At 46.4% G+C, this 20709-nt stretch overlaps 3 long non-coding RNA genes across 3 annotated transcripts; all 3 read right to left on the bottom strand.

The window, feature by feature from the left end:
* Positions 1-3357: 3357 nt before the first annotated feature.
* LOC125547501 lies at positions 3358-3979 on the bottom strand. Its single transcript, XR_007300684.1, has 2 exons — positions 3784-3979; positions 3358-3706 (listed from the first exon to the last, which is right to left on the bottom strand). It is a non-coding gene; the product is annotated as an uncharacterized LOC125547501 (long non-coding RNA).
* Positions 3980-16323: 12344 nt separating this feature from the next.
* LOC125547500 lies at positions 16324-17113 on the bottom strand. The gene is made up of 2 exons (XR_007300683.1): positions 16956-17113; positions 16324-16871 (listed from the first exon to the last, which is right to left on the bottom strand). It is a non-coding gene; the product is annotated as an uncharacterized LOC125547500 (long non-coding RNA).
* A 2245-nt stretch (positions 17114-19358) lies between these two features.
* LOC125547499 lies at positions 19359-20089 on the bottom strand. Its single transcript, XR_007300682.1, has 2 exons — positions 19940-20089; positions 19359-19854 (listed from the first exon to the last, which is right to left on the bottom strand). It is a non-coding gene; the product is annotated as an uncharacterized LOC125547499 (long non-coding RNA).
* Between the last annotated feature and the right edge of the window lie 620 nt (positions 20090-20709).

Here is a 20709-nt window from a genome sequence, read left to right as displayed (position 1 = left end):
ATAAAAAATAAACAGTTGCTCTTAGCTGTAAAATGTGCAGGTGGCCAGATTGCCTTGCCTTGGGAATTACTCTCCTAGTCTATAAGCCCCTCTCGAATTTGTGCCTAAATTTCACTAACAAAATATAAGTTATATGGCACAAAAAGTGTTTCCTTGGATTCGTATCTGAAATAAGCTTTCAAGGATTTACTTTTCATGGCATATAACTCATGATTTAATAGTCAAATTTTAGGTCAAAATTAGGCTCCAGTGTTAGGGGCATTATAAACCCGGAGAAAGTAGATAAAACGTCAAGAGTGTTAGTTACTACCTCCGTCCTAGTTTATTGGTCTCCTTTGTAATTTGTGCCAAATTTTGACCAACGATTTAACTAACAAAATGTTAATGCATGTCAACAAAAATTACATCGTTTGATTCATATAATTTTTTGACATGCAAGAACATTTTGTTAGCTAAATTTATGATCAAAATTGGGCACGAAATACAACAGGGACTAATAAAACAGGACGGAGATAGTAGTTCTATATTCATGAAGACTCTTAGGTGGTGTTTGGTTCCCTAGTCCTAGGACTTTTTCTAGTCCCTAGGACTTTTTGGAAAAGACTCTTAAGGAGGTGCTTCTAAGGACGTTTAGCAAAAAAGTCCCAAAAAAGTCCCACCCTATTTGGTTTGCTAGGGACTTTTTCTAATCCCAACACAAAAAAGTCCCTGGAACCAAACACCCCCTCAGTTTGAGGGTCTTCAATACGGTCAAAGTCTACTACCAGATTCCCGGTCAACAGTTATACTTGGAAGTCGGAACCTTATGATCAAGTTAGGTGAGGCAGATAGAACATCCAATATTTTAAGAAGGTCACGTCATCATAGCCTATCAATCATGTGGAAGCTTGTGCTACCCTGCCACTTAATTTGTTGTCAAGTATCAATCGGATTATCAACAGGGTCAAACCCATTATCCTTTCAATGAAAGTTAATGTACCTACCAATAATTACTTGTCAATTTTGTGTAAAATCTAATTGTTAATCTTCGGTAACTTGTATGTCTACATCAATTTTACCAATTAATAAGCATAGATTTCTCAAAAGATGTTTTAATTCATTGCCAAAAACCAACCTATAGTTGGGTCGTGGTTGCACCCCCTGCACACCAAGAATCAAACCAAGCATGCACTTTAATCTTAAGTGCATGCAAAGACGGAGCACCATTCAGGGTGACAAGCTAACATATTACTCTCTCTTAGGCTGGTCATAATGGGAGTATCATAGCTAGTATAATGCATGCCAACTAGGCAATTTTAATGAGGTGTCTTAAAATTAAATAAAGAAAGAGAGGGTTGAGTATCATATTATGATACCGTATCATAATAAATGTTATGCTACTATGTGTCATGCATGGCAATAAATAAAGTTCTACATGATACTAATATATGATACTATGCATTATGGAGGCAGTATCATACACTAGTACCATATGCATGATACTAGTATATGATACTCCCCATTACAACCAGCCTTATCCATTTTACTTTGTGCATAACGTTGGACTCGTATATCAATGAAAGGATGCATTCGGTTTTTTCGGACTAAATTGCACTTGCTTTTGCATGTAAGGGAAGTTGGGTTGTTGTCAACCCGCATGCAGCGATTGGTTCTGCATCGACCATCGCTGAACTCCTCAATTCCCGCGTCGGTTTCTCTCTCCTTCTCTGCATGGCGTGCAGAACAAAGGATATTATTAGTTTGATTGGTTGCACGCAAGCGGAATACTAGGGGCAGCATAGGAAAGAATCGTTGAAATGGGCAACACACAAAGTAAATCGGAAAAAAGGGGGAAAAGTTATTCGCAGAGTAAAATGGATCGGATGGAGTATAATGCACTTCACATTGAGAACGCAAAATTATGTTATATAGTGGATTTTGTTTTAGTGCTAACTCTAACAGCTAATCTTTTTTTCGCGGTTGAACTCTAACAGCTAATCTTTACATGCTTATAAAATTATGAGGTGAATAAAATTAAACTAAAAGAATATGTATCTATCATATCATCACTTTAAAAGAAGAAGACAACCCATGTTGTTTTTGTTTCTCTTTCTTCTAGATCAACAATCATCCTATGTGGTACTAGCAAGATAGCACTATTGTAGATAACCTAATACCCTTAAACTAACTCATCATCCCAGTGGTAGGTCCATAGTGTTGTGGCTCCGTATGACAGTGTAGACCGATGATCTAGCATTTTTGTCTGGGCCAAAACACAACGAAGCAGGATTGGTTTAGCTGGTACTCATGCCTCATGCTAGATTTTTTTTCTTGTGTCTCTATGTGGGGATCAGATTTGGACTTCAAATTTATAAAAGGTCTAAAAAGTAAATACTTCATAAGAAAAATCCCAAAAAGTGAATCATTGTGCGTGTATGAAACTGTATGGTGATCCACAATATGAAGATCTTATGTTTTTTTTTGAAAAGGAGGATTACCCCCGGCCTCTGCAATGAAGATTTCATGGAACCCCTGTTATATCAGCATACTTAGCCATGGTGTAGATAACTGTGTATTTTCTGCATTGGGAGGTAACGAGTTTGAGTCCCCTCTTTGCACCTTCTTTTTAGTCTATACACAAAACTAGTTCAAGCCTTATCTATAACTACTCCCTCCATTTTTAAATACAAGATGTTCTACATATTTCAATATGGACTACATACGGATGTACATAGACATATTTTAGAGTGCAGATTCACTCATTTTGCTCTGTATGTAGTCCATATTGAAATCTTTAACGTGTCTTATATTTAGGAACGGAGGGAGTAGTTTAGAAGAATTAGCATTCAAAATTATTATAAAGTTTGTCCAAAATATATGGTATTTCTTGGTTACCGTGAAAAACGGTGAGTTCCGAATCCAAATGTTAGCAATCTTCCCTATTATCGTTGTGGCCCTGACCATGGGCTTCCTGTACTAGGCTTGGGCTTCTCAAAAGCCATGGAACGCAATATACGAGGGAATTGACTATAGACAAGTCGGCGGATTAGGATGGCTTAGGCCTCCTCGCTTTTGTTTCCTCTTCCTCGTGTTCCTATGCTCCTCTGAATCAATGGCTTGTAGTTCAAATCAGTGAGCAATTGACCTACGTACTAGTGTGCTGCTAACACTAGAACCTTGGTCTCAGGTAGATCCTTCTGTTTTACTTTTTTCGAAACGAAGTCCATGGCCCAGCCTTGGCCCTTCTATTTTCTCATGAGCATGTATGAATGGACCATGCACAAGGCACGACTCACTTTTATGAATGGAGTATATAGTTTCACTATAGTTTTTTCATGTACCGTAATAACATGCTATCTAGATATTGTTTATACAATGTAAGAAGGATTCAACATATTCGTTCATTATTTGTTTTCCAGAGTCTTACTTATATACCAGTCGCAGAAACACCCTTTCACAGTGTGATTTGAAGACGACAAGCAAAATCATGAAATAACCGAGAGCTCGACACGGCACAGCAAGAAAAAGAGACCCAGTGCTCATAGCATCCGTGGTGCTTCATACATTAGGGGCACGTTGGCAGCTGCTCGCTGCAGGATCTTGCGGTGCGGCGCTAGTGTTGCTGGTGGCGTAGTGTCAAGGTGCCGGCATCCATGGACGCAGCTAATGGATGTCCCGGGCCGCGGCGATGGAGGACCCACCACAGGGCGGAAACCGTCTGGATGAACTGCATACATGAAGCCATGGGTAGAATATTGGGACTGCGCATAATATTACTGCCAAACAGAAAAACATAATATTTACCTTGGTTGGCCGTCGAGCATGGCAGGAAGTTGCATAGTAATAAAATACCCACGATTGCCATAGTTTGTGCAATGGTGGTACAAGAAGAAGAAGAAGAAGAAGAAGAAGAAGAAGAAGAAGAGCCCTTCATGATGTTCTATTGAATTATCTCCCTTGGGAATGAGCTCATCAGTCCACATATATACACATAGATGAAACGCGGTATGCTCAAGAATAGTCTATGGAGGCTCTCGTGGCGATGGACATGGACTCCAATACGGTCAAAGTCTACGGTCAACAGGGACATATTTGGAGCCTTATGTCCATATTATTAGGTGGGACATATAGAACCTCCAATCCAATACTCTGAGGAGCAAACAAGCAAGTCACGTGCCACCAACTCTAAAGAGTAAGAGCATCATAAGCAAGGCACATGTGAGGTATGTTGTTAATTCTCCATCGACCGAGAATTTCTTAGCGCTTACTAGATGTTGAGAACCATTGATTCTTTTTTCTTTTCTCTTTTTTGTGCAGAAAGAGAACCATTGATTCGATGCTGAGATCTGTTCAATATTCCACATTTTTAACTCTGGGACCAAATATTCTGAACTTTTATACCGGATGAGCTTTGGACGGCGAACATTTTTATTTAACTAAGTGAACAATTTTGTAAAGTTGAATGAATTTTAAGATTTCCAGTCGACTAAGATGATACTAATTTTGCACTAACTAAACAAATTATTGACACACACTGAACACTCTTTTAGAACTACATGAACACATTAGTAATCTTAACTGAGAAATAAGATGTCCACCGAGACGGCTAGACGTGGACATCTGTGGTAGACTGGTAGTAGTTGCTTTCATCACAAAGAAAAAAAACGGTAGCTCAAGCAGGCGAAATGATTAAAAAAAGTGCGTGCAAAGACTTGGCAAGCCACCATACAGGGAGATAAGAACCATTATTATATATATCTAAAAAAAGGACAAGAACATCATCGTCACCCCAGTTAGTGCATTGCATCTGAAACAAGATTCTGTTCCATTTTCAGATGATCTGAAACCAGTGTTATTTCCACGTCGTTTTCCCGAAATACAGCGCAGTCATAGTACATCATACACACGCAAGAGGCAGAGTCATCGATCACAACTTGGACACCATGCGAACGCGACCGCGCGAGATGGACCGGTGATCTTACGGTGTAGTGTTTGGTGTACCAACCCGCAGCAGAGTCTTCCGGTGCAGCGCATGCGACGATGTCTTCACCGGTGACGTGCTGGCCGGGCGGTCCGGGCACATGTGGTGCACCGGCCCGCCCCAGGGCGACTTAGGAGTCCGTCCCCCGCCCCACCGGCTCCGTCTGCATGCAAGCATGCACGCCACTACACAAGGACATAAACGGGTGAAAGTAATACTGGGGCTAACACGTAAGTACGTCACTATCCATTTTGCAATATGCCGATGATACAATTCTATTTATGAAACATGACCTAGACAAGGCTCAAAACCTGAAACTCTTGCTTTCGGTGTTTGAGCAAATGTGGGGCCTTAAAATCAACTTTCATAAAAATGAATTGTTCTGCTTTGGAGAAGCCATTGAGGCGGCAGTTGATTATGCTGACCTGTTTAGTTGTGCACAAGGCCAATTCCCAATTAAATATTTGGGAATTTCAATTCATTACCGTCGTCTCACTAATGCGGAGTGGAAATATGTAGAGCAGCGTTTAGAGAAACGATTGAGCAGTTGGAAAGGCAAGTTGCTCTCTGTTGGAGGACGACTGGTCTTGATCAACTATGTTCTCACAAACATGGTTCTCTATATGCTTTCTTTTTTCCAACTTCCAAGAGGGGTCTTGCAAAGACTGGATTCTTTCAGATCCAGATTTTTTTGGCAAGGACACAATGAAAAGAAAAATACAAACTGGCAAAATGGAGCATGGTTTGTAGGCCTAAAGACCAAGGTGGCCTAGGCATTCATGACCTGCAAGTCAAGAATGATGCCTTACTTAGTAAATGGTTGTTCAGACTTCTTACTGAGGATGGTGTTTGTCAAACCCTGCTGCGCAACAAGTATTATGCCAAAAAGCTGTGTCTCGGGCCTATTGGAAACCTGGTGATTCACACTTTTGGGCAGGTCTAATGGCGGCAAAGAAACATCTTTTCCGCTTTGGATCTTTCGTGATTAAAGATGGGTCTGAGATTCGTTTCTGGGAGGACATCTGGCTAGGCAATGCCAGTCTCCGGGAACAATATCCAGCTTTGCACCGCATTGTTCGTGATAAGAATGAAACTCTTGCGCAGGTGCTCAGTTCCTTTCCACCAGATATTTCTTTCAGGCGAGATTTGATTGGCCCTCGTCTTGTGTCATGGCAACATCTTTTGTCCCGATTGAATATGATTAATCTGACACAAGGACGAGATGTGTTCTGCTGGAACCTCACTGCATCTGGGTCCTTCACAGTCGACTCGATGTACCATGCGCTCACGCATTCAGAGGTCCCAGTGGATAATAACAAGAAAATCTGGAGATCGAAGATTTCACTGAAAGTTAAGATCTTCATGTGGTACCTTTGGAAGGGAGTGGTTCTAACCAAAGATAACCTCGCTCGTCGCAACTGGCATGAAAGTAAGAAGTGCGGCTTTTGTACTCATGACGAGACAATCAGACACCTCGTTTTCCAGTGCAAGTTTGCACGTTCTACATGGTCAATCATCCAACTAGCGTCTAATCTTTGTCCGCCCATAGGTGTTGCCAATATTTTTTGTCACTGGCTGGATGGTATTCCTTATAGATTCAAAACACTAATAAGGATGGGAGCGTATGCCTTATTATGGTCGCTTTGCTTATGCAGAAATGATCTGATTTTTAGTGACAAACACTCTTCTCCTTTGCAGGTTATTTTCCGTTGTACGCAATCTCTTCATACGTGGTCTATGCTTCAGCGTACGGAGTTCCAACCGCTGTTCAAGGCGGTGTGTATGCAATTGGAGCGAGTGGCCATGAAGGTTTTTTCTCAACATGGGTGACAGCATAATCTCCGTATCGGCCCATCACATCCTTCAACATAGGCACAGTGATGGTCTTATTTAACTCTACTAGTGCCGATATGTCATCTTTTTATTTTCTTTCAGACTATTTGTGTTTGGCTGTCTGCATCCTAACTAAGCAGAGGCCGGGTATTACTCATCATGATTTGTATCTTCTTGATGCTACATTTTGAATTAATAAAGACGCCCTTTATTGAAAAAACGTACGTCACTATAAAGGTTGACTCTGTAGATTATTTTTGTAGGTAACATCCAAATCCAAGTGTATTAAAAACAGGGCTCAACCCAGATTACATTCAGTTTCACACAGAGAGCTAAGGCACACTCGCCGGTGGAAGGAGATCTCCGTGCACTCTAGCATACGAAGCAAGTTCGTTTTTTTCGAAAAGGGGATTCCCCGGGCTCTGCATCAGAAAGATGTATACGGCCATCTTATTAACCAAAAAAAGTAGTGTCAACATGGTTCCAAGGTCTCCAAAAGTAATAACGAAGCAAAAAAAGCTCACACAGAGCCAAAAAGGCTAGAAACACCCACTAGCCATGAACAGACGCCACAACCGGCTGGCTAAAACTAGATAGGTAAACTACATGCCTATCCTATTACATGACCGTCATCCAAACCGGTTGAAGATATCCCGAGCTACCATCTCCCAGCGGAAAGACCCAGTAACCAAATGCTCCCTGGCCTCCGTCGGGGTGAGTAGCGACCACGAACGGATCAGCGCCGTAGTTCGGAATATAACCTGCAAAAAATGGATACATGATATTCTTTTAAAAACCAAATCATTTCTGCAAGTCTAGATAGTCCACAGCAAGGCACAAACTCCAACCCGAATGTGTCTCGCGAAGTCAGGCTCAATCCCATTAAGCCATGTCCCAAATAACGCGTTAACAGAATTCGGTGGATTGATATTAAAAGCAATGTGGACCGTCTGCCAAAGTACTTTGGCCAACGGGCAATCAAAAAAAAAGGTGTTTGATTGTCTCATCCCGATCACAGAAACTACACCTAGTAGGTCCTGTCCAGTTACGCTTTATCAAGTTGTCCTTGGTTAAAATAACTTGTTTATGGACAAACCACATAAACACTTTTATTTTCAAGGGAACTTTGACATCCCAAACATGCTTGGAAGTAGGAATGGAGTTCGAATTAATAACATCAATATACATTGATTTAACAGTGAATACTCCAGACTTAGTCAATTTCCAGCGTAATTCACCGGGTTGTTGAGAAAGCTGGACCTCCATCAGTCTCCTAACTAGACGGAGCCATTCTTTCCAACGATTGCCCGCTAGCGTCCGTCGGAACTGAATATTAAGGGGGATAGATTGAAATACCGATGCGACGAACACTTCACGTCGTTGAACAATACGGTACAAAGACGGATATTGGATGGCCAAAGGTGTCTCGCCGAGCCAAGTATCCTCCCAGAAACGTGTACTAGTGCCGTTTCCAATAACAAACTTCATCATATTAAACAAAGATTGTTTGACTTTCATCAGACCTTTCCAGAAAGGTGAATCGGTCGGCCTGACTATAACCTGGGACAAAGTTTTTGTCTGGAGGTACTTGGCACGAAGGATTTGAGCCCACATGGCATCATTCTCCATTGAGAGCTTCCACAGCCACTTGCTAAGAAGGCATCTATTCTTAACTTCTAGATTCTCAATACCGAGACCCCCTTGGTCTTTCGGTCTACAGATGATATCTCATTTAGCAAGCCGATATTTTCGTTTAAGCTCATCACCCTGCCAAAAGAAACACGATTGATAAAAGTCCAGTCTCTTCCTAACACCAACTGGGACCTCAAAGAATGATAGGAGAAACATAGGCATACTCGTGAGCACCGAATTAATCAGGATTAATCGGCCTCCGTATGACATGAGCTTACCCTTTCAACAACTCAGTTTCTTCTCAAATCGGTCCTCGATGCACTTCCACTCTTTGTTTGTCAGCCTACGATGGTGGATTGAAATACCCAGGTAAGAGAAGGGTAACTCTCTCAACTCGCACCCAAACAATTGCCTATAAGCCTCCTGTTCGTCTTTGGCTCTACCAAAGCAGAACAACTCGCTCTTATGAAAGTTAATCTTTAAACCGGTCAATTGTTCAAATAGGCATAACACAAGCTTCATATTTCTCGCCTTGGCCAAGTCATGCTCCATAAATATAATTGTATCATCAACGTACTGAAGGATGGATATACCTCCATTAACAAGATGAGGTACCAATCCACCTACTTGACCATTTTCCTTAGCCCTTCCTATCAAAATTGCTAACATATCCACCACAATGTTAAACAAGATAGGGGACATCGGATCTCCTTGTCTTAGGCCTTTATGTGTCTAGAAGTAATGACCTATGTCATCATTAACTTTAATTCCCACACTACCTTTTTGCGTAAATGATTCAACTTGTCAGCGCCAGGCTTCATCAAAACCTTTCATACGCAATGACTGTTGGAGGAATGGCCATTTAACCTTATCGTACGCTTTCTCGAAATCCACCTTAAAAATTACTCCATCTAATTTTTTGGAATGGATTTCATGGAGTGTTTCATGCAGGACGACCACCCCTTCAAGGATATTTCTGTCCGGCATGAAAGCAGTTTGGGACTGTTGTACCACAGAATGCGCAATCTGTGTGAGCCTATTAGTTCCTACCTTGGTGGAAATTTTGAAACTAACATTGAGGAGGCAGATCGGCCTGAATTGCTCAATTCGCACAGCATCCGTTTTCTTAGGAAGCAGTGTGATAGTTCCAAAATTCAAGTGAAATAACTGAAGCTGTCCAGAGAACAGATCATGGAACATAGGTAGCAAATCCCCCTTAATAATGTGCCAGCACTTTTTATAGAACTCGGCCAGGAATCCATCTGGTCCGGGAGCCTTATTGTTTTTCATCTGTGCAATAGCATCAAACACCTCCTTCTCTGAGAACGGGGCAACCAGAATATCATTATCGGCAGCCGATAGCTGAGGCACATCCTCAGTCCTGGACTCATCAAGGGACGCACAATTATCCTCCGGAGGTCCAAATAACTGCTTATAATACTCGGTAATATAAGTTTTTAGGTTATCCTGTTCTAAAATAGTGCCCTCATCTTGTTCAAGCTGAAAGATACGCTTCTTTCTGTGTTTAACATTAGCTATCAAATGAAAGAATTGAGTATTCGCGTCCCCTTGGACCACTTTGCGGAATTTAGCACGCAAAGCCCACTTCAATTCTTCTTCGCGGAGTAGTTCTTTCAACCTCTTCTCCGCCTCAGTTTTAACCTGAAGCTCAGCTGGCAGTAAAATAGTGGATTCGGCCTTTATGTCCAGGGCCTGTATAAGAGAAAGGAGTCTATCCTTTTCAATCTTATACACACCACTGAGGTGCTTAGCCCAACCCCGTAAGAAACTTCTCAAATGTCTAATCTTATTCTGCCAACGCTCGATCGCAGTCGTGCCTCCTGCACCTCTATCCCATTCCCTGGCAATCAAGTCCAAGAACCCCTCGCGTTCGAACCATGACATCTCGAAAGAAAAGGTGTTCTTGTTACCCACGTGGTTCGGCTCCCCTGAGTCCACGAACAAGGGTGTGTGATCAGATATTCCCCTGGAGAGAGCTTGCACCGTAACCAAAGGGAACTTTTGTTCCCACTCCACGCTCGCAAGAACTCGATCAAGTTTTTCATAAGTTGGGTTTGGCAAAGCATTAGCCCAGGTAAACTTTCTACCAGAAAGCTCTATCTCCCTCAGATCCAAGCTTTCAATAATGGTATTGAACATAAACGACCATCTGCCGTCAAAGTTATCATTGTTCTTCTCCTCCCTCTCCTCCTGATGATATTGAAATCACCTCCAACTAAAATTGGAAGTTGTTCTGACCCACAGATTCGAACAAGGTCCGCCAGAAACTCCGGTTTAAGCTCGGGCTGTGCCGCACCATAAACCGCCACGAAAGCCCAGTTAAAACCATCTATCTTAGAACTGACTCGAAACTTCACCGCGAAGTCACCCATCACTACACTTCGTACTTCAAGCGAATCGCATCTCACACCGAGTAAGATACCACCCGATCTTCCTCACGGAGGGAGGCAATGCCAATCGAAATCAATACCACCCACAAGAGAAGAAAGAAACTGGGGCGCAAAGTTTTCTCTACCAGTCTCCGATAGAGCAACAAAATTTAACTTCTGCTCTAAAGCTGCCTCAGCAAGGAGCCTTCTTTTAGCCAAGTCCTTCAGACCTCTGCTATTTCAAAAGATTCCTCTCATATTTCATCATGGAATTTTTTAGTGATTCGAATCGTAGCACTCCCACAAACTGCGGAATCAGGATAGATCTTCCGTTTCCACTTACGTTTTGGTTTACTAGGTTCTGACACGCGGTCCTCATAACCGGGTTCACTTATACTACCAGCATCATTCTCTATGGGTACATCATCGTCCTCAGACACATGATTTGGAGGTGCTAGATCCGCACACAGATTATCGAGCACTCTAACCCCTAACGCATCAATCTCATCATCATTCATTGGTTTAACCGCTGCAAGATTACGAATAGTCTCTAAGACACATTCTGCCTCCAAATCTAACATATCATTGACCGAATTAGTAATCTCACTATCCGTGGCACCTAGTGAAACTCCTAATTGGTTTGCATTATTTATAATCTCCTCATTAGAAAAATGCAATAAAGAGTTAGATATGTTGACGGACATACCAGAAGATAATGCAGCCTCCTGAAGCTTGGCCGCCCTCATAGCGCACCGCTGCTGCATATCATCCACCTCCGGGAGCTCGTGGATGCGAGCACTCATCCGTCTCCCCGTCGAGACGGGGTCCGGGATCCCGCCAAAAGCAACAACCTCCTCCCTAGTAAAACCTGGCGCTGAGTCCCTCAAAGGATCAACCGAGGTTACCAGAGAAGGCGGCTGCGGGCTCCCAAGCCCCTCAGACAGGTGCCCCACGCCGGGGTCCACGGCCACTGGTGCGAACGGAGAGGGGATGACGGGGGCTGCCTGCCCGCGCCCTCCTCCCGCCCCACCCGCCGGTGTAGACGTAAGAGCCGTCGGCGAAGGAGAGGCGGTCCTCCAGACCGCCGGGGAAGAAGGATGAGCCAGGGCCTCCTGCCCCAGCCCCCCCCCCAACGCAGCAGATGGTGCAGGTGTCGCCGCCACCACCGGAGTAGTAGGGGCCGAGGCCACCTGCCTTGGGCTCCCTCCCCCGGCGCTGGCCGACCCCAACGTGACCGACGTCACCGGCTTCGGGATATGAAGGGGAGACATCAAGGGCTCCTGCCCCGACCCCCTCCCCCCAACACCAGCTCACAGGCAGCAATCCGTACCGGATCCTCGACCACAAGAGGAGGAAGGGAAGGAGAAGCAACCTCCGGCTCCCCCACCCCAACTCCATCCAGAGTCCTCGCCGATGAGGCCCTCACCAAGCGTGCAGGCATAGAACCGCCAGCCCCCTCAAACTCCAACAGAGGAAGCGTGCGCTCAAACATATCATCATAGTCTACCCGGTCACTCCAAAGTCTGGGAGGCGCTGATGCTGGCTCAAAGGACCCGAACCGCAACGAAGTCATAGGCACCGATGGCGATGCTGCCGGCTCAACCCCGGTCCCATTCCTGGGCAACTGAGCATCTGGGCGAGAGCCGTTAGACCCCTCGGATTCATCAGTCTGTGCCCCATTGGCTCCCGCACCTCCATCACCCTCATGCATATCAACATCATTCCCATTAACCGCATCAGTAAACAGATCTGTGTCCTCAAACTCAATATCGAGCGGGAACACCTCTCCCCTATAAGTCCAGTTGACCACATCAGGCACGAACTCAATATCCAGAACACTGACTAAAAGCCGGGCCACCCCATGAGCCCGGGTAAAAGCCATATCAACTCTCTCCGTCTTCCCAACCAACATACCCAAACTGGCCACAACTCGAACATCCTGCAAAGGCTTAGACGGGGCCCCAACAAACCGCAACCAGACCTGCGTAAGCGGCTTTCCCTTAGGCTCCACCTTCTTCCACTCGTGGAACTCCAGAATGCACGAAGTGCCAGGAACTCTACACAAACCAAAGCTCAACAACCGCTGCAAGTCGTCCACTGTGGGAAAATCAATCTTATATACCTTATCCTCGAGAACCACCAGCTCCCACCGAAAGTCCCCCGGAGCCAGCTCCTGAAGCCTCCGCACGATCTGAGCCTCAGTCACCTCTCCCTGGGTAGCTTTCACAACCCCGGTGGTCAAGCTCGGGGTCTCATCCGGAATCTCTCGCGCAGCCGGTGATTCAAAGAACATAAGCTCAGCACAGTAGAATCCATACACAGTCAGCGACGGAGCCTGGTCACGCAAGAACGGGCACTCCCCCGAGGCATGAGCCGGCTTGCCACATGTCTCACACAGCTCGGCCACGCACTCAGCAATGAAATGGCCCTTCTCCCCACAACGGTAGCAAAGCATCTTTTCCTTTTTGCGCGCATACTTGGACAGCCTGTCAGCATCGGACCTGCCGGTATCCTCGGCCATAGTCCCATTCTCAGGAACCTCAACACTGGCCAAAGCAGTCACCACCTCCATCGCCTGGGAAGGAAGCTCAGTGGGCGCGTGGTCGGCCTCCAGTGCTGACGCCGCGTGCTCAACAACTGCCTTAGGCGGGGGCGGTCGGCGAAACCTCCCATGGCCTCCTCCCCGACCTCCACGATGGCCCCGAAAGCCACCTCTCTGACGGTGATCCGGGCCTGAGGCTCCCTCAACAAATCCGCCAGTAGGGCCGAGAAACGGTCTCTCAGCCGACCCATCACTCTGCCAGGCATAGCCACGACCTCCTCCCGTGGACGAGGAGCCACGGTGCCGTCCCTCACCATACACATCATACCCATCACCCCCCCACTGGCCTTGGGGCGGATCACTGGGCTCTCTGTTGTTTGAATGCTGATTAGTCTGAGTCGGACCGGACCGGTTTTGCGTCGGCCTTACAACGTAATGGGGCGGAGGTGCAGCACGAGGTTGATTGCCCGAGGGCGCCGGTAAGCCCCCAGTAGGCCAAGGCCCTCCACCGCGGCCAGCCGGAGCCACCCCGGTCGCGCCCGGCGCAGCAGGCCGAGGGCCTCCACGACTCGCAGCCGGCGGAGCAATGGGCGCCGCGCCTGGCGCCGGTGGTCTCAGGCCGCCCCGTCCAGCGGCTGGAGCAATGGGCGCCGCGCCTGGCGCCGGCGGTCTCAGGCCGCCCCGTCCAGAGGCCGGCTGCAGGTGAACTTGCCCCGGAGGCCGCGCGCCCAAGGGGCCAGCGCCTCTGCCTGGGTGACTCTGCACCACGCCCCCACCCGCCGGCGGCCTTTGGCCAGGCGGCGCCAGGACTCCACGTCCGGCACCCACCGCCGGCGGCGGAGCCGCCCCACCCCGTCCCGCTGGACCGGAAGAGGACTTCTTGGCTGGCGGCGGCGCATCCCCGCGGCCGTCCATGTCCGGATCCTCCGAGCCCGACGAACACCACAGAGAGGGAAGCCCCTCGTCCCAACCTTACGAACCCTAGGATACGGCGGCGCACGAGCGAGAGAGAGTCGATCGTCCTCGTACGTGCATGGGATCGCATTAAGGGTAGGAGCGTGGCCCGGTCCAGCATGGGCCTCATACCCATCCTTCTCCGGCCCAACGCCTCGCGGACCCGGTTCACTCCGAACCGGCCCAACACTACCCAACAGATCGTTCAAACGCTGCGATCTCGCGAGCGAGATCCCGGTCATCGCCGCGGCCGTGATGGACGTCGCCGTTGCCAGACTAACAGCGCGCCGCCTCGCGTTCTTCTTCTTCTTGACTGTGATCCAAGACTCCGGCCTAATCAGATCGAATAACGTGAGATTCGGAAGACTCACCTTAGGTAGGGGGCCCTTCCATGGCCTGAGCGCCGACGCCGCCGTTTTCCGATGAACTACGCGTCGGATCATCTCATTCTTCTCGCCCGCGTGAAGACCGATACGCGCCGGATCATCCGGAGGCAAAACCCGATCGATCGTCGTAGCCACTTCATCCTCGCTATACCCTGAATGAAAAAATTCACAAATTAGATCGGAGGGCGTTGGAGATGGTGGCGACACCGCCGGGGAGGCATCCCCGTCGTCGTCCGCGTCTTCGTCGTCTGACTCGGCGAGCGCCCAGAAGCGCCCGCCGACGCGCCGGCGATCACTTGCGGCGAGCGGTTCGTGGGTGACCCTGTCGCATTGTCTACTTATCTTTCGGACATCGCATGCGGAAAATCTCTTGACAGCAGCTTAGCCTCCTAATAGATGGTCCACCACTTTGTTCTTCTTACATCATCAGAGTTGATTGCACCAATATAACGACTGCAGATTCGATAATGAGTGGCCCCATGTGGAAGTGGCCTGTCATCTCGGTAGCGATCAACAGCGCATGACACTCGTGCACCCAGCATTGTTCCAAAATTGATGATTGTTAGTGGAGATTACTTGTTATATAGGATTCAAAGAATATCTTCTCCTACTAAATACCAATACATTAACTCGGTGTCCCGGGCAGAGCAGTGACAAAATCGGCTAATGGGTACTACTAAACCCCTAGAAATGGACCAGCAGCTCCAAATGGTTTCCTTTAGAAAAGCACTTGAAAGCTAGAATTTTGGCAAAAAATGTTTCGACTTCGCTGACCATAAAATAAATTTGTCAATGAAAATGTTACTCCCCGTCGGGACACTAGAGCGGCCAAGAGAGCCCACCCGACGATCAGAACATCCATGCAAGTCTACGTGGGCGCCATTAGTACCCGGTCAGATGCTGGTAATTAGTTTGGGTGGATGACTTGTCGCTTGTCATTGTTGTCACCGACCCTTCTCTATTTTTTTCATCATCTTATTTCTTCATTGTCATGCACAAATCAGTTCTTCCTCCTCACATCTCAACGATTCATAGGGGTAGATCTCAGCTTCTTTTTCCTCCAAAAATAGACTTAAGAGTTTGGCCTAGTTTATGAAAAAAATACATATGCACTATTATCGAATGAAGGGTCATTCTCTCTTGATTCTAGATCTTAACATCACGACTACGATAACCGAATTGACTGTGTCACCATTCACAAAAATATTGTACTCGTTGACATGTAAAAAAAGAAAATGGTAATGGTGGCAAATCACAGATTCCAAGGAGGATTCGAACATGTAAATCCTCTAATTATATTGTCCTAAATGAAGTGTTTGACTACATATTGAATTCCTTAACTCTACAATATGGTTTTAAGTGCAAGGTCAGTATGGAGATGTGAGATTGGCATGTATGCCCCAATTTCTCATCTTACAAAAATAAGCCTTGTAAACAGAAATGGAGTGGGCAGGCCGAACGTGCATACATCGCCATTGATCATACATGAATAGCATATGTGCCAGTCACCGGTGTCGCCTCGCCAATTGAATTCGATAGTTTCATTTTTTTTACAGCCGAACTAACCCCATTTCCATTAATTGCTTATGAAAAATAACCATCGTACAAGCGGCAAAAAACAAGGGATGAGGGAATAACAAAAATATTAAAGAGTCTTGCGAGTTGAAGCATTAGTAAGAAACCCGTTGTGAATGTTTGCTCTCGAACAACCACACTATGGGGAAAAACCTACTAGCGCAAGATACAAATGTTTAAAAAGTTGGGGATCACGGCGTAAATTACAATCAAAAGCAACACTTGCTCTAGTGATAGAAGCATCATTCCCAAGCAACCTCCGGGAAGACCAGCAGCAATCAGCTTCCAATAACAGCCGGCGGCGCCAGATCAAGGCCATGCATGCCAGCAGCCGTCAAATCACCTGTGGTTCCTGGGTGTCTTGCCCCGCGGCGGCGGAGGCATCCGTCCTACATGGTTTCCTCCAGCTGCCCCCTTTATTCCTTGTGCTCCCAAATTTCCATCCCCATCCCCCTGACCCAAATTTCCACCTCCCCATCCCCCTGGCCCATCCCGCTGACCAAAATGGTTTCCTCTTCCACTGGCCCCTCCCCAGCCCCCTGGCCATTGGTTTCCGGGTCCCCCTGGGCCCTTCCTAGCCTCCTGACCAAATGCATGCCCTGATGCCATCGCAACAAAATATATTTCAACATGGGCATCCACTTCCAAAATATATAAACTGGAAATGACACATGGTTACGTACCTTTGCAAACAGCATAGCATGGGCATGGCAGCAGGGAGCAGCAGCATATGATCACCAGGGTGATTGCCATGGCTCGTGCGAGCGAGGACGGAGAAGAAGAAGACCGCTTCATGGTCGATAGGACGATCCTGCCTTCCCAGCTTCAGCTCTGAAGAAATGATTTGATCTCACTTTGTGGTTGTGGCCGGGTTACTCCTCCTAGTTAAGTAGTGCCCTAACAGCAACGACAAGTGTGTCAAGTCAACAGATTAACCTAATGTAATCACGATCTAGTCAAGCTAAATTGCTGCTCGGAGGTCCCAAGTCCAGTCAACTACTCAAAGTCGTCCACGCCGACACTTAATCTTTGTTGTCAGTGCATCTTAATCACGGTTGCAGGCTTGAAACAGTCAAGCAAAGCTGCTGGCGACTGTAACATACAATTCATACGCGTTGTGAGCGATCGTGGCATGGCCACAAAAACGTACTCCGAGGTAGAGTAAAAATATTTTTACGAATACTCCAGCAACTCCGGCTCCTACAAGCTGCTAGTGCTAGCTGAGCAGTTGTACTAGTACTTGTCTACTTGAGATGCTCACGGCATCCGCAACCCACAACTCAGTCGCACGTTTCTATCTGTGGCATCTATCGGACTCACTGGACCAGAATGCAAGTATACGGCGAGTCTGCATTGCCCTAAGCAGAGCAGCGTGGCAGTTCACCGATAAGCAAAATGGACATCACAATTTCAATAAGAAAATCAGAGTGCCGCAATGGAAGAGTAATGGGCCCATAATGCATAGACCCAAACCTGGCTCTGGTATTATTTTCCCCATTGGGCTGAATTGTTTTTACTGGGCTGTGATATTTTATGCATTGTTCGGCCAATTTTCAATGTGATGAGTTTTGAACTGGACTTCAGTTTTCCATATTGTCCATTTCGATTTTGCAGGATTGTTTGGCCCTTTTCTTCTATTCATGCATCTTTCGAACTGATTCTTTACCTGAAAGAAAGGTCTTGGATCAATCCGTTTGACTTTCTTTTTTCCTGGTATTGTAGATTCTTTTTACAATGACATTGTAGAAATTTTCAAGCCATGCATTTGTCGCTCCGTCCATGAATAAGTATACTTCTAGAGATACTTCTATCATATGGTACAACAAATTGCTTTTCTTTCCCCTCTAGTAAGGCGATTAGGAAAAGCTTTTCTCCCCTCGATTTTTGCCGGTAAGCCCGTGGATCCACCTCCACCCTACCTGCCGCTCCGACTGCCAGTGACGGGAAGAGGACGTTGTCCCTCGGCTCCCGCTAGTTGATAGGTAGGGTTTTGGTCCTTCTTTATTCGTTGCATCCTCTTAATTTCAATCAGGTCAAATTAAAGAAACTAAAGACAATTCTTAACCAAAGAATCAATGGGAGGAAACAAAAATAATATAAGAATAGACTATAGTAAAAAGTAATAGGAAAAAACCAGCAAATCTTTCATGCTTAAATATCCCGCGAGGTGCTTCAGAAGAGCATAAAATCATTCTAAGAATAAGACAAAGGTATGAAACCTTTGGAGATATGTGATATGCCATGAATAGTTCCGTGGCGATGTAAGATAGAAAGAATGAGGAGTTAAGCCTCTGGTTTCCTCAGTAGCCATTTGCCGACATGCGGACTCACTTATCTGTTCGGACAGATGACGGCGATTCTTCTCAAGTTCGTCCATTTGGACGGATTAGATAGAGCTCCGATGTAGATTCCTGCCAGCTCCTCGGCGCGGCAGGCTTAGGTTTCATGCCGTACATACACAACTGTGTGATTTGGTGCAGGTTCTTCAAATCGATTCAAGGATTCAACACCAACCATTGCGGCTCTGGGGCGCTGGTCCTAGGGGCACGTGCATGAAGGCTTCATGACTGTCATCGATAAGATCAGGTCGACTTTAGTACGGGAGCGGTGACTGTGGCGCATCGGCGGCTCGTTCTGGCGGCGGCAAAGGTCGTTCGGTGGTCCATGGACCTTGATGTATTTTTTCTATATTATGTTTGTGTTGCCTTGTGCTTCCGGTGAATCTTTATTTTAGTATGATTCTTTTCACATAGAAATCATATGTCATGCAATAAAATTATAAATTTACATTTAATTTCCACGTTGACATGCAAAAGAAGAAGGCCCATTATACTGTGAACAAATTTCAACTTCAAATGTTGTCGACCTGACTGACTTCTTTTTGTTTTATTTTTTGAGGGGACTACAGCGGGCAAAAGCCAACCTGAACATATTTTGATTTCTTGAAAAAAAAGCAGGGTCAGATACCGTTGGATCAGTAGAAAGGAGATCGGCCGCCAAGAAGATTCACAGAAGAAGTCACTGGCTTGCGAGTCACCCATTTGCATTAAGGCGAGAAAAACAAAAATATTGAAGAGACTTGCGAGTTGGAGCACCAATAAGAAACCCAGTGCGAATGCTCGCTCTTGAACAACAACAATGAGAAGAAGAAAAAACCTCGCACGTGATACAAATGTTTAAAAAAGTTTGGGAAAATAGCACAAACTACAACCGAAAGGCAGCACCTGTGCCATAGATAAGCATCCTCCCAAACTACTCCTAGGAAAACCAGCAGCCATCACCTTCCAATAACCGCCAGGGGCGCCAGATGAACGTCATGGCAGGAGTCGCCATATCACCTGTGGTTCCTCGGTGTCTTACCCCGCGGTGCCGGAGGCGTCCGTCCTACTTGGTTTCCTCCACTCAACCCAGACCCCTGACCAACAGGGTTTCCTTCTCCCCCTGGCGCTGCCTCCCCACCCTCCTGATCAAATTGGTTTCCTCCTCTCCCAGGCCCTTCCTCCCCACCCCTCTGATCAAATTGGTCTCCTCCTACCCTTGGCCCGGCCTCAGCCCCCTGACCAAAGTCGCCAAATGCATGCCCTGATGGCATCGCAACAAATTATATGTCAAAATGGGCATCCACGTCCAAAATATAAGAACTATAACCGACACGGTGATTTGGTACCTTTGCAAACGGCACAGCATGGGAATGGCAACAGGGAGCAGCAGCACACGATCACCAGAAGGATTGCCATGGCGCGTGGGAGTAGGACGGAGAAGAAGATGACCGCTTCATGGTCGATCCTGCTTTTCCAGCTTCAGTTCTGAAGAAATGATTCGATGTCTCTTGTGGTTGTGGCTGGGTTACTCATCCTAGTTAAGTACTCGGACAGCAACGACAAGTGTGTCAAGTCAACAGATTCTCTGGACATCTTGATTAACCAAATGTAATCACGATCTTCGATGCCGCCATTGAAAGTCTAGCTAATACTGCTCGGAAGTCAAGAGCTCAAAGTCGTCTCTGCCGACACTCAATCTTTGGTGTCAGTGCATCTCAATCCAAGTTGCAGGCTTGAACCGGTCAATCTTTGGTGTTAGTAACATAGAATTCGAGGCATGCATGCATGGCCACGAAAACGCACATGCTACAGTGAAATTATTTCCTCTAAAAAATCAGCCGCGCCGTTCGTAGGTCTGCGTTGCACCAGCTACAGTATAATTAAAAGGACATCGCAATATAAACAAGAAGATCAGAGTGCGTAGCGGAAGCATGGTGGGCTCATAACCCACAGGTCCCAGGATCGAAACCTGGCTTTGCTAATTTTTTTTAATTTGATTATTTGGCTGTGAAGTCCATTTTCCAAGTTGGGAGCAACTAGTTAACCAGCGCTTCTTCGGGAGCCTCGCAACGATCAGCGCCACTTGGCGCGCTCTCAGCAATTCACCACGTGTCGC

The sequence above is a fragment of the Triticum urartu genome, chromosome 3 (assembly GCF_003073215.2).
Source record: "Triticum urartu cultivar G1812 chromosome 3, Tu2.1, whole genome shotgun sequence".
NCBI classification, from domain to species: Eukaryota; Viridiplantae; Streptophyta; class Magnoliopsida; order Poales; family Poaceae; genus Triticum; species Triticum urartu.
Note: the sequence above shows the minus strand (reverse complement) of the source record. Positions and strands in the feature narration are given on the sequence as shown.